The sequence below is a fragment of the Salmo salar genome, chromosome ssa09 (assembly GCF_905237065.1).
Source record: "Salmo salar chromosome ssa09, Ssal_v3.1, whole genome shotgun sequence".
NCBI classification, from domain to species: domain Eukaryota; kingdom Metazoa; phylum Chordata; class Actinopteri; order Salmoniformes; family Salmonidae; genus Salmo; species Salmo salar.
The window spans coordinates 108,764,572-108,777,821 of NC_059450.1; the positions used below are offsets into that span (position 1 = coordinate 108,764,572).

Genomic DNA, 13,250 nt, shown 5'->3' on the forward strand with positions numbered 1-13,250 from the left:
CTGGATAGCCCTGGCTGGCTGAGTGGGACCTGGATCGGATCTAGCTGGCTGAGTGGGTCCTGGATCGGAGCTAGCTGGCTGAGTGGGACCTGGATCGGCGCTAGCTGGCTGAGTGGGTCCTGGATCGGAGCTAGCTGGCTGAGTGGGACCTGGATCGGAGCTAGCTGGCTGAGTGGGACCTGGATCGGAGCTAGCTGGCTGAGTGGGTCCTGGATCGGAGCTAGCTGGCTGAGTGGGATTAGCTGGCTGAGTAGGACCTGGATCGGAGCTAGCTGGATGAGTGGGACCAGCTGGCTGAGTGGGACCTGGATCGGAGCTAGCTGGCTGAGTGGGACCTGGATCGGAGCTAGCTGGCTGAGTGGGACCTGGATCGGAGCTAGCTGGCTGAGTGGGTCCTGGATCGGAGCTAGCTGGCTGAGTGGGACTAGCTGGCTGAGTAGGACCTGGATCGGAGCTAGCTGGATGAGTGGGACCAGCTGGCTGAGTGGGACCTGGATCGGAGCTAGCTGGCTGAGTGGGACCTGGATCGGAGCTAGCTCGCTGAGTGGGTCCTGGATCGGAGATAGCTGGCTGAGTGGGTCCTGGATCGGAGCTAGCTGGCTGAGTGGGACATGGATCGGAGCTAGCTGGCTGAGTGGGACTAGCTGGCTGAGTGGGACCTGGATCGGCGCTAGCTGGCTGAGTGGGTCCTGGATCAGAGCTAGCTGGCTGAGTGGGACCAGCTGGCTGAGTGGGACCTGGATCGGAGCTAGCTGGCTGAGTGGGACTAGCTGGCTGAGTGGGACCTGGATCGGAGCTAGCTGGCTGAGTGGGACCTGGATCGGAGCTAGCTGGCTGAGTGGGACCTGGATCAGAGCTAGCTGGCTGAGTGGGACCTGGATCGGAGCTAGCTGGCTGAGTGGGACCTGGATCGGAGCTAGCTGGCTGAGTGGGACCTGGATCGGAGCTGGCTGGCTGAGTGGGACCTGGATAGCCCTGGCTGGCTGAGTGGGACCTGGATAGCCCTGGCTGGCTGAGTGGGACCTGGATCGGATCTAGCTGGCTGAGTGGGTCCTGGATCGGAGCTAGCTGGCTGAGTGGGACCTGGATCGGCGCTAGCTGGCTGAGTGGGTCCTGGATCAGAGCTAGCTGGCTGAGTGGGACCAGCTGGCTGATGAGACCTGGATCGGCGCTAGCTGGCTGAGTGGGACCTGCATCGGAGCTAGCTGGCTGAGTGGGACCTGGATCGGGAGCTAGCTGGCTGAGTGGGACCTGGATCGGAGCCAGCTGGCTGAGTGGGTCCTGGATCGGAGCTAGCTGGCTGAGTGGGACTAGCTGACTGAGTAGGACCTGGATCGGAGCTAGCTGGCTGAGTGGGACCAGCTGGCTGAGTGGGACCTGGATCGGAGCTAGCTGGCTGAGTGGGACCTGGATCGGAGCTAGCTCGCTGAGTGGGTCCTGGATCGGAGCTAGCTGGCTGAGTGGGACCTGGATCGGAGCTAGCTGGCTGACTGGGACCAGCTGGCTGAGTGGGACCTGGATCGGAGCTAGCAGGCTGAGTGGGACCAGCTGGCTGAGTGGTACCTGGATCGGCGCTAGCTGGCTGAGTGGGTCCTGGATCGGAGCTAGCTGGCTGAGTGGGACTAGCTGGCTGAGTGGGACCTGGATCGGAGCTAGCTGGCTGAGTGGGACCTGGATCGGAGCTAGCTGGCTGAGTGGGTCCTGGATCGGAGCTAGCTGGCTGAGTGGGACCTGGATCGGAGCTAGCTGGCTGAGTGGGACCAGCTGGCTGACTGGGACCTGGATCGGAGCTAGCAGGCTGAGTGGGACCAGCTGGCTGAGTGGTACCTGGATCGGCGCTAGCTGGCTGAGTGGGTCCTGGATCGGAGCTAGCTGGCTGAGTGGGACTAGCTGGCTGAGTGGGACCTGGATTGGAGCTAGCTGGCTGAGTGGGACCAGCTGGCTGAGTGGGACCTGGATCGAGCTAGCTGGCTGAGTGGGACCTGGATCGAGCTAGCTGGCTGAGTGGGACCTGGATCGGAGCTAGCTGGCTGAGTGGGTCCTGGATCGGAGCTAGCTGGCTGAGTGGGACCTGGATCGGAGCTAGCTGGCTGAGTGGGACTAGCTGGCTGAGTGGGACCTGGATCGGAGCTAGCTGGCTGAGTGGGACCAGCTGGCTGAGTGGGACCTGGATCGGCGCTAGCTGGCTGAGTGGGACCTGGATCGGAGCTAGGTGGCTGAGTGGGACCTGGATCGGAGCTAGCTGGCTGAGTGGAACTAGCTGGCTGAGTGGGACCTGGATCGGAGCTAGCTGGCTGAGTGGGACCTGGATCGGAGCTAGCTGGCTGAGTGGGACCTGGATCGGAGCTAGCTGGCTGAGTGGGACCTGGATCGGAGCTAGCTGGCTGGCTGAGTGGGACCTGGATCGGATCTAGCTGGCTGAGTGGGTCCTGGATCGGAGCTAGCTGGCTGAGTGGGACCTGGATCGGAGCTAGCTGGCTGAGTGGGACCTGGATCGGAGCTAGCTGGCTGAGTGGGACTAGCTGGCTGAGTGGGACCTGGATCGGAGCTAGCTGGCTGAGTGGGTCCTGGATCGGAGCTAGCTGGCTGAGTGGGACCTGGATCGGAGCTAGCTGGCTGAGTGCGACCTGGATCGGAGCTAGCTGGCTCATTTGGATTAGCTGGCTGAGTGGGACCTGGATCGGAGCTAGCTGGCTGAGTGGGACCTGGATCGGAGCTAGCTGGCTGAGTGGGACCTGGATCGGAGCTAGCTGGCTGGAGTGGGACCTGGATCGGAGCTAGCTGGCTGAGTGGGACCTGGATAGCCCTGGCTGGCTGAGTGGGACCTGGATCGGAGCTAGCTGGCTGAGTGGGTCCTGGATCGGAGCTAGCTGGCTGAGTGGGTCCTGGATCGGAGCTAGCTGGCTGAGTGGGTCCTGGATCAGAGCTCGCTGGCTGAGTGGGACCTGGATCGGAGCTAGCTGGCTGAGTGGGACCAGATGGCTGAGTGGGACCTGGATCGGCGCTAGCTGGCTGAGTGGGACCTGGATCGGAGCTAGCTGGCTGAGTGGGACCTGGATCGGAGCTAGCTGGCTGAGTGGGACCTGGATCGGAGCTAGCTGGCTGAGTGGGTCCTGGATCGGAGCTAGCTGGCTGAGTGGGACTAGCTGGCTGAGTGGGACCTGGATCGGAGCTAGCTGGCTGAGTGGGTCCTGGATCGGAGCTAGCTGGCTGAGTGGGTCCTGGATCGGAGCTAGCTGGCTGAGTGGGTCCTGGATCGGAGCTAGCTGGCTGAGTGGGTCCTGGATTGGAGCTAGCTGGCTGAGTGGGACCTGGATCGGAGCTAGCTGGCTGAGTGGGACCAGCTGGCTGAGTGGGACCAGGATCGGCGCTAGCTGGCTGAGTGGGACCTGGATCGGAGCTAGCTGGCTGAGTGGGACCTGGATCGGAGCTAGCTGGCTGAGTGGGACTAGCTGGCTGAGTGGGACCTGGATCGGAGCTAGCTGGCTGAGTGGGCCCCTGGATCGGAGCTAGCTGGCTGAGTGGGACCTGGATCGGAGCTAGCTGGCTGAGTGGGACTAGCTGGCTGAGTGGGACCTGGATCGGAGCTAGCTGGCTGAGTGGGACCAGCTTGCTGAGTGGGACCTGGATCGGAGCTAGCTGGCTGAGTGGGACCTGGATCGGAGCTAGCTGGCTGAGTGGGACCTGGATCGGAGCTAGCTGGCTGAGTGGGACCTGGATAGCCCTGGCTGGCTGAGTGGGACCTGGATCGGAGCTAGCTGGCTGAGTGGGTCCTGGATCGGAGCTAGCTGGCTGAGTGGGTCCTGGATCGGAGCTAGCTGGCTGAGTGGGTCCTGGATCGGAGCTAGCTGGCTGAGTGGGACCTGGATCGGAGCTAGCTGGCTGAGTGGGACTAGCTGGCTGAGTGGGACCTGGATCGGAGCTAGCTGGCTGAGTGGGGACCAGCTGGCTGAGTGGGACCTGGATGGGAGCTAGCTGGCTGAGTGGGACCTGGATCGGAGCTAGCTGGCTGAGTGGGTCCTGGATCGGAGCTAGCTGGCTGAGTGAGTCCTGGATCGGAGCTAGCTGGCTGAGTGGGACCTGGATCGGAGCTAGCTGGCTGAGGCGGCTAGCTGGCTGAGTGGGACCTGGATCGGAGCTAGCTGGCTGAGTGGGACTAGCTGGCTGAGTGGGCCCTGGATCGGAGCTAGCTGGCTGAGTGGGACCTGGATCGGAGCTAGCTGGCTGAGTGGGACCTGGATCGGAGCTAGCTGGCTGAGGGGGACCAGCTGGCTGAGTGGGACCTGGATCGGAGCTAGCTGGCTGAGTGGGACCAGCTGGCTGAGTGGGACCTGGATCGGAGCTAGCTGGCTGAGTGGGACCTGGATCGGAGCTAGCTGGCTGAGTGGGTCCTGGATCGGAGCTAGCTGGCTGAGTGGGTCCTGGATCGGAGCTAGCTGGCTGAGTGGGACCTGGATCGGAGCTAGCTGGCTGAGTGGGACCAGCTGGCTGAGTGGGCCTGGATCGGAGCTAGCAGGCTGAGTGGGACCAGCTGGCTGAGTGGGACCTGGATCGGCGCTAGCTGGCTGAGTGGGTCCTGGATCGGAGCTAGCTGGCTGAGTGGGACTAGCTGGCTGAGTGGGACCTGGATCGGAGCTAGCTGGCTGAGTGGGACTAGCTGGCTGAGTGGGACTTGGATCGGAGCTAGCTGGCTGAGTGGGACCAGCTGGCTGAGTGGGACCAGCTGGCTGAGTGGGACCAGCTGGCTGAGTGGGACCTGGATCGCGCTAGCTGGCTGAGTGGGACCTGGATCGAGCTAGCTGGCTGAGTGGGACCTGGATCGGAGCTAGCTGGCTGAGTGGGACTAGCTGGCTGAGGACCTGGATCGGAGCTAGCTGGCTGAGTGGGCCCTGGATCGGAGCTAGCTGGCTAGTGGGACCTGGATCGAGCTAGCTGGCTGAGTGGGACCTGGATCGGAGCTAGCTGGCTGAGTGGGACCAGCTGGCTGAGTGGGACCTGGATCGGGCGCTAGCTGGCTGAGTGGGACCTGGATCGGAGCTAGCTGGCTGAGTGGGACCTGGATCGAGCTAGCTGGCTGAGTGGGTCCTGGATCGGAGCTAGCTGGCTGGAGTGGGACTAGCTGGCTGAGTGGGACCTGGATCGGAGCTAGCTGGCTGAGTGGGCCCTGGATCGGAGCTAGCTGGCTGAGTGGGACCTGGATCGGAGCTAGCTGGCTGAGTGGGACCTGGATCGGAGCTAGCTGGCTGAGTGGGACTAGCTGGCTGTGGGACCTGGATCGGAGCTAGCTGGCTGAGTGGGACCAGCTGGCTGAGTGGGACCTGGATCGGAGCTAGCTGGCTGAGTGGGACCTGGATCGGAGCTAGCTGGCTGAGTGGGACCTGGATCGGAGCTAGCTGGCTGAGTGGGACCTGAATCGGAGCTAGCTGGCTGAGTGGGACCTGGATCAGAGCTAGCTGGCTGAGTGGGACCCGTTCAAACCTTCCTTGGTAGCATATGAGATGAGGATGTGTCTGGCCTCTACTACCAATACAGCGTATCGATTATGTGGAGCCATGTAACTACTGTTACGCATTATAACTTGGGAGGTTGCAATAACTCAACTTGATAGATTGCTAGTTAGCAATATTTGCGCGATCAAGTCAGTAGCTAGCTATAGCTAACGTTAGCCCACCTCAATCAACACAAGCTAATGCTAGCTAAGTGTCAGCATCCCAAATATATCTAGCTACTAGTTAGCTAGCTAGCTATGCAGTACCAAAGTTAGAGAAAATAGTCTAGACGCGTTGTTGAAAATCTATTTGTTTTGATGATGATGCTGTTGCTAACTAGCTAGCCAGACAGCCTCTTCTAACCCAACAGCAGCGGGGCTTGTGGCTTTCCACCTTCACCTCCCGTTTCAGCATTTTGGCAAGCTCACTGCGCATGGCCACTGAATGAAAAATTGAAACATTGCAAAGCGAATTGATGTAGAAAACGCACATCCACCCATTCCGCCACAAGGGAAGAGAGAGGAGCAGATTAAGAATTCCCACACAGGAAGCGGAATGATCTAACTTTCCGACAGCTAGCTTTCAGACCATCAACAACCCGTTGAAAGCGCCACAACACAACAATAACGCAGAGAACACGTCATACCAGCAAGACAGGCCGTGGCAGCCATAGCCAGGCCACTGGAGCCGAATAAACTTTCCTTTAAATCCCGTCCTAACATGGTCACTCTCTCTGACCCCTGCCTACAGCGAACTGAAGCCGGAACTCGTCGAAATCTTGCAGTGAAGTATGAAATCATTTTGGCATGTACCTGTTTTTGTCGTCAAATCAAACGACCGCACGAATTCATCAGATTTCTTCAGCAGTCCCCTAGCCAGACAATGAAATCAAAACGTCCGATCATCAATTCTAATCGCATGATCGTGACGTATACGCAGACAGGAGCCAATTAGATCTCGAAATCAGGGCTGTGACATTCAAACCAGTGATGTCCCGCCCAGCGATGACTTTGTGGGGAGGAGAAAGAAAACATTTATACTGAACAAAAATATAAATGCAACATCCAAAGTGTTGATCCCATGTTTCATGAACTGAAATAAATATCCCAGAAGTGTTCCATACCCACAAGAAAGCATATTTATCTTATTTTTTACCAAATTTGTTAACATCCCTGTTAGTGAGCAACCGTCCCCTTTGCCAAAATAATCCATCCACTTGACATGTGTGGCATATCAAGAAGCTGATTAAAGAGCATGATAATTACACAGGTGCACATTGTGCTGGGGACAATAAAATGCCACTCTAAATGAGACTTGTTTCAGGAAACTAGGCGTATGTCACACTTCACTACTTCACAGGAGGCATTTGAACGTAAACATTATTTTTTCTCCAAATGCGTTGTTTGACAGAAATGCCTTCTGGAACATTTGAACTTGAAAAACCATAACCCACTGCTCTTGATAGTATCACTGATCTTTAATGCTTACGCATCGGCCTCACGGCCTTCGTCAGAGCTTGTGTCCTTAATAACAAAGTTACATGCCATCTGTAAATCCGAATACCATTGTTAAATGACATGCCTAGTTGGTTTGCCACGGGGGGGAAAAAGACAGGAACCTTCCCCGCTAGCCATGATTGGCTGGAGTTAATGGATGGGCTAGACATGTCAAGAGATGAGTTCAGATTGGTCTGATAGGCTAGACATGCCGAGAGATGAGTTCGGATCGGGTCTACAATGTATCATGCTTTTGTCTATTACATGATTTGCTCAGTATGTGTCGGTAATCCTTTCTAACGCTGCTTTTTTAAAAGATATCACGAAGAACTGCAACGTGGAAGTTGACTGAGTTATAAAATTAGTGGAATGCCCGGTGAAAGCACAGTATGATAGCTAAGGAGATGGAGAAATTCTGCCATTTGATTGCAAATGTTATGCGCAGGAGTGAGAAGAGAACACCTCTCTCCGGATTACATCTTCAAACTATGGGTAACCATGGCATCCGTGACAGAGAAGCATTCATCCATGTATAAGGGTAAGAGAGTCTAGCTAGGGACATTTTCAGATATTATATGTTTCTAATTTTGCTCACAGTCATTTTCATTGCAAGTTAAAGCATACTGTTAGCTAGCTAGCTAATGTTAGCTGACAGGCTTGCTAGCTAATGTTACATGTATGATCTGTGTAGTAATAGTATTCATATCTCAGAAAGTGATTTGCATTGCTAGTTATTGCCTAATGTTAGCTAGATAGCTACCATTGAACCTGGTTGGTTAAATTCAGTTACCTGCAGATACATGCATGGTAGTAACATTATGAATTGGGAGAATGGTTCATTGTTTAGCTAGATAGCTAGCTACATGTATAAACAAAAGACTCTACTATGCAAGTAACCATTTCACTGTACCATTTACACCTTCTGTATCCTGTGCATGTGACAAATAAACATTGATTTTATTTGATATAGTGTGTGCTTACCATAGACGGTAATGCGAAGAACAACATGACCTGCACCAAAGTCAAAGTTAGGATATGACATTAGGCCAACGGACAGTGCCCATGTTCTACAATTTTTCCAGTAGAATGCCCTGCTTTTATTTCGGTCACACTCACAACCGCAAGCTATTTTCTGGAATTAGCTGCCATTAACTTGGAAATAATTGTCTTTTGTGAGTTTATTTTCCTGTAATAATTAATACAATTTTGCTAAAGTTAAGATGCTGTCAGCTATGATATGGTCATTATTTGAACTGGCTAGCCAGCTAACTTAACGTTAGCTAGCTAACAAGCTAGAAACAAACCAAAACATTGTTTAGAAAGTTGCTTTTAGGTGCCTGGTTTGCTAGATTGACAAATCCCTAAATTCATTTTTAACAGATGGGTTACTTGGTAGTTAAAATACACCAGTTATGCTATTTTGAACGACCAGGCTGATGATGCCATACAGCCTGTCGTTTTTTGTGTTTATACTTTTTCATAGCAACAAGTTTGATGTCGAATCGACAATAGAATGTTCATGATGTCACTCTGACAACTGTCTATGTCGATAGAAGTAGTATAAACCAGCCATTAGTCTTGAAATCTTTGGTTGTTTAGCACATGGCCTCACATGGGTGGGGCTAAGGCTTAAGAGGGTGTGAACAATGCTGAATGGGTGTAGACAAAGAAGAGCTCTCCATTAGGTGTACGAAAACATTCAAGAGCCATTTTCTCAAAAGTGGGGTTACAAATGTATTAGCCCTGCACCCCCACAGCAACTCGCCCAAGCCTCCCCCATTTCTCCTTCACCCAAATCCAGATAGCTGATGTTCTGAAAGACCTGCAAAATCTGGATCCCTAACAATCAGCTGGGCTAGACAATCTGGACCCTCTCTTTTCTAAAACGATCTGCCGACATTGTTGCAACCCCTATTACTAGCCTGTTCAACCTCTCTTTCGAATCGTCCGAGATTCCCAAAGATTGGAAAGATGTCGCAGTCATCCCCCTCTTCAAAGCGGGAGACACTCTAGACCCAAACTGCTACAGACCGATATCTTCCTTTCTAAGGTCTTCAAAAGCCAAGTTAACAAACAGATTACGGACCATTTCGAATCCCACCATACCTACTCCGCTATGCAATCTGGTTTCAGAGCTGGTCATGGGTGCACCTCAGCCACACTCAAGGTCCTAAACGATATCATAACCACCATCAATAAGAGACATTACTGTGCAGCCGTATTCATAGACCTGGCCAAGGCTTTCGACTCTGCCAATCACCACGTTCTTATCGGAAGACTCAACAGCCTCGGGTTTCTCAAATGATTGGCTCGGCCTGGTTCACCAACTACTTCTCTGATAGAGTTCAGTGAAAATCGGAGAGGCCTATTGTCCGGACCTCTGCCGTCTCTTATGGGGGTGCCACAGGGTTCAATTCTCGGGCCGACTCTTTTTTCTGTATACATCAATGATGTCGCTCTTGCTGCTGGTGATTCTCTGATCCACCTCTACGCAGACGACAACATTCTGTATACCTCTGGCCTCTTTGGACACTGTGTTAACTAACTTCCAGATGAGCTTCAATGCCATGCAACTCTCCTTCCGTGGCCTCCAACTGCTCTGAAATGCATGCTCTTCAACCGATCACTGCCCGCACCCACCCGCCCGTCCAGCATCACTACTCAGGACGGCTCTGACTCTTAGAATATGTGGACAACTACAAATACCTAGGTGTCTGGTTAGACTGTAAACTCTCCTTCCAGACTCACATTAAGCATCTCCAATCCAAAATTAAATCTAGAATCAGCTTTCTATTTCAACAAAGCAACCTTCACTCATGCTGCCAAACATACCCTCATAAAACTGACATCCTACCGATCCTCGACTTCAGCTGATGTCATTTACAAAATAGCCTCCAACACTCTACTCAACAAATTGGATGCAGTCTATCACAGTGCAATCCGTTTTGTTACCAAAGCCCCATATACTACCCACCATTGCGACCTGTACGCTCTCGTTGGCTGGCCCTCGTTTCACACTTCGTCCACAAACCCACTGGCTCCAGGTCATCTACAAGTCTCTGCTACGTAAAGCCCCGCCTTATCTCAGCTCACTAGGTCACCATAACAGCACCCACCCGTAGCACACACTCCAGCACTATATCTCACTGGTCACCCCCAAAGCTAATTCTTCCTTTGGCCGTCTTTCCTTCCAGTTCTCTGGTGCCAATGACTGGAATGAACTGCAAAATCACTGAAGCTGGAGACTCATATCTCCTCACTAGCTTTAAGCACCAGCTGTCAGAGCAGCTCACAGATCACTACACCTGTACACAGCCCATCTGTAAATAGCCCATCCAACTACCTCATCCCCATACTGTATTCATTTATTTATTTATCTTTCTCCTTTGCACCCCAGTATCTCTACTTGCATTCATCTTCTGCACATCTACCATTCCAGTGTTTAATTGCTATATTGTAATTACTTCACCACCATGGCCTATTTATTGCCTTATCTCCTATCCTACCTCATTTGCACACACTGTATAAGACTTTTCTACTGTATTATTGACTGTATGTTTGTTTATTCCATGTGTAACTCTGTGTTGTTGTATGTGTCAAACTGCTTTGCTTTATCTTGGCCAGGTCGCAGTTGTAAATGAGAACTTGTTCTTAACTAGCCTACCTGGTTAAATAAAGGTGAAATAAATAAAAAATTAAAAAACTGAGGAGTATTTCTGTCTATAATAAAGCCCTTTTGTGTGGAAAACTCAGTTTGATTGGCTGGCCCTGGCTCCCCAGTGGGTGAGCCTATGCCCTCCCAGGTCCACCCATGGCTGCGCCCCTGCCCAGTCATGTGAAATCCATAGATTAGGGCCCTAATTTATTTATTTCAATTCGACTGATTTCCTTATAGAACTGTAACTCCGTAAAATCGTTGAAATTGTTGCATGTTGTGTTTATTTCTGTTCAGTATAGTTGCCAGGATCCTAAATACAAATTCCAACTCGACACTGCTGCCCTGTATCAGGGATGGAGTGGTATAGGACCTTCAATAACATGTATCAGGGAGGGAGTGGTGGGCCATAACAACATGTATCAGGGATGAGTGGTATAGGGCCATAAAACATGTTGTATCAGGATGGAGTGGTATAGGGCCATATTAACATGTATCAGGATGGAGTGGTATAGGACCATAATAACATGTATCCGTACCTTCAGGCTCTGATCAGTCCCTACACCCAAACGAGGGCACTGCGCTCATCCACCTCTTGGCCTGCTGGCCCCCCTACCTCTGAGGGAAGACAGTTCCCGCGCAGCCCAGTCAAAACTGTTTGCTGCTCTGGCACCCCTATGGTGGAACAAGCTCCTCACGACGCCAGGACAGCGGAGTGCAATCACACCCACCTTCCGGAGACACCTGAAACCCCACCTCTTTAAGGAATACCTGGGGATAGGACAAAAGTTATCCTTCGAACCCCCCCCCAAAAGATTTAGATGTACTATTGTAAAGTGGTTGTTCCACTGGATATCATAAGGTGAATGCACAATTTGTAAGTCAGCTCTGGATAAGAGCTTCTGCTAAATGACTTAAAATGTAAATGTAAATGAGTGGTATGGTCCAAATAACATGTATCAGGAATGGAGTGTTAAACCCACCTCACCTGAACCCTACCTCACCCGAACCCTATCTCACCTGAACCCTACCTCACCTGAAACTACACACAGCAAATCCTAGCACCCTATCATCATTTACCTGCATATGCTAAGCAATGTGCAAATCTCATTATGAAATGCGTTGATAATACAATGATCTACTATGAACTCTTAGAAAAAAAGGTGCTATCTAGAGAGCCTAAATGATTCTTTGCCTGTTCCTATAGGGAGAACCTTTGAAGAGCCCTTTTTGGTTCCAGGTAGAATCTTTTTGGGTTCCATTAAAAACCCTTTCAACAGAGGGTTCTACTTGGAACCCAAAGGATTCTACCTGGAACCAAAAAGGGACCTCTCCTGGGGACCGATGAAGAAACATTTTGGAACCCTTTTTCTAAGAAAGTAGACATATCCGTTACCTCCTATTCCTCAAAAGTGGACTTGAACAAATCAAAATGGGACACTCAACCGCAATTACGGGAACCCTAATGAAGCTGAACACGAATCAAACACACCATCTTCACAGGGGGGATTCTAATAACCTTGTACACATCACGGGAACTTCAACAATGGCTCATTCTAACCCTTGGGACTTCTAGTCTTATCTACTGCAATTCACCCGGAACCCCTCCGCGGACACCCACAACGCAAATGGTACCTCAAACTACAAGGGGCTACCACCTATGTAATTACCCATATGAATCAATGGAGAGGCCTCTACCAACACAAGCCGAAGTTAAAGACCCTGCATCTAAAGCAACTATCCCATTGGATGATCACGGCCATGCTCCTCACATGTACACTGCATGCATGCCTCCTGCACCAATAGGATTCTACTCACCTGGAGAGCACGCCCCCCTCCTTTCCTATAAAAAAGAAGAGCATCCCTCAGTCTCAGCACCATTGGGTCGAAAAACTTTTTGAAGACACTTTCACCTGGACAACATGCAATTTGATCTCTCAACTTGCAGCGAATACATTTCACTTTGGACCATTACTTTTTACCAAACCACCAGGCCCCAGCCTTATGTTACACCCTTTGATTTTTCAACCTGTTTTAATCCTTTAGGCCCACCATTTTTTGGGATTCACCATCACATGCTTATATTCCAAGAATCTCTGGCCCTTTTTGGCATTCATTAGGAACTCATCGAACTTTCAGACTATAGAGTCTCTCAACCTCCCGACTCACCCACATATACCCGCACACACACACAACTATTTTTCTCCGGTCCAAAAAACGCCCTTTTCCCGTACTTACGACCGGTGAACATTTTTGGTACATTTTGACTTTTTATCTCCCTGCCTGATGAAGCGTTAGTAAGGCAGAAACGAGTTGTGGCTGGGATACACTCTAGATCCTTTGTGTAGCTGTAAGGAAGGCAGGATCCACACGGACGTCGGAGGTATCTCCTTTTGTTACCTATTTACTTTGTACTTTTCTCTCCTTACTGAGTTTTAGCACAGGGACACACATAACATGGAAGACTCACGACATAGCCGGGACTCTAGGCACTCTAAGGTCCACCTTTGACCCCAAACGGCTCCGAAACAGGCCCGAAAAATTCGACGTGGGCAGAAAGATTCATTTAAGCCCTCTACATTTTTAAGAGGAGAGGCATAGAGGGGCCAC

At 51.7% G+C, this 13,250-nt stretch overlaps 1 protein-coding gene across 1 annotated transcript in view; it reads right to left on the minus strand.

The window, feature by feature from the left end:
- LOC123724079 (highly divergent homeobox-like) overlaps nucleotides 1-6,398 on the minus strand; it is a 58,540-nt gene extending 52,142 nt beyond the window's left edge. Inside the window, exon 1 of the mRNA XM_045686996.1 lies at nucleotides 6,302-6,398. The gene's annotated coding sequence lies outside the window, so the exon portion shown is untranslated. The remainder of the gene's footprint in view (nucleotides 1-6,301) is intronic.
- Between the last annotated feature and the right edge of the window lie 6,852 nt (nucleotides 6,399-13,250).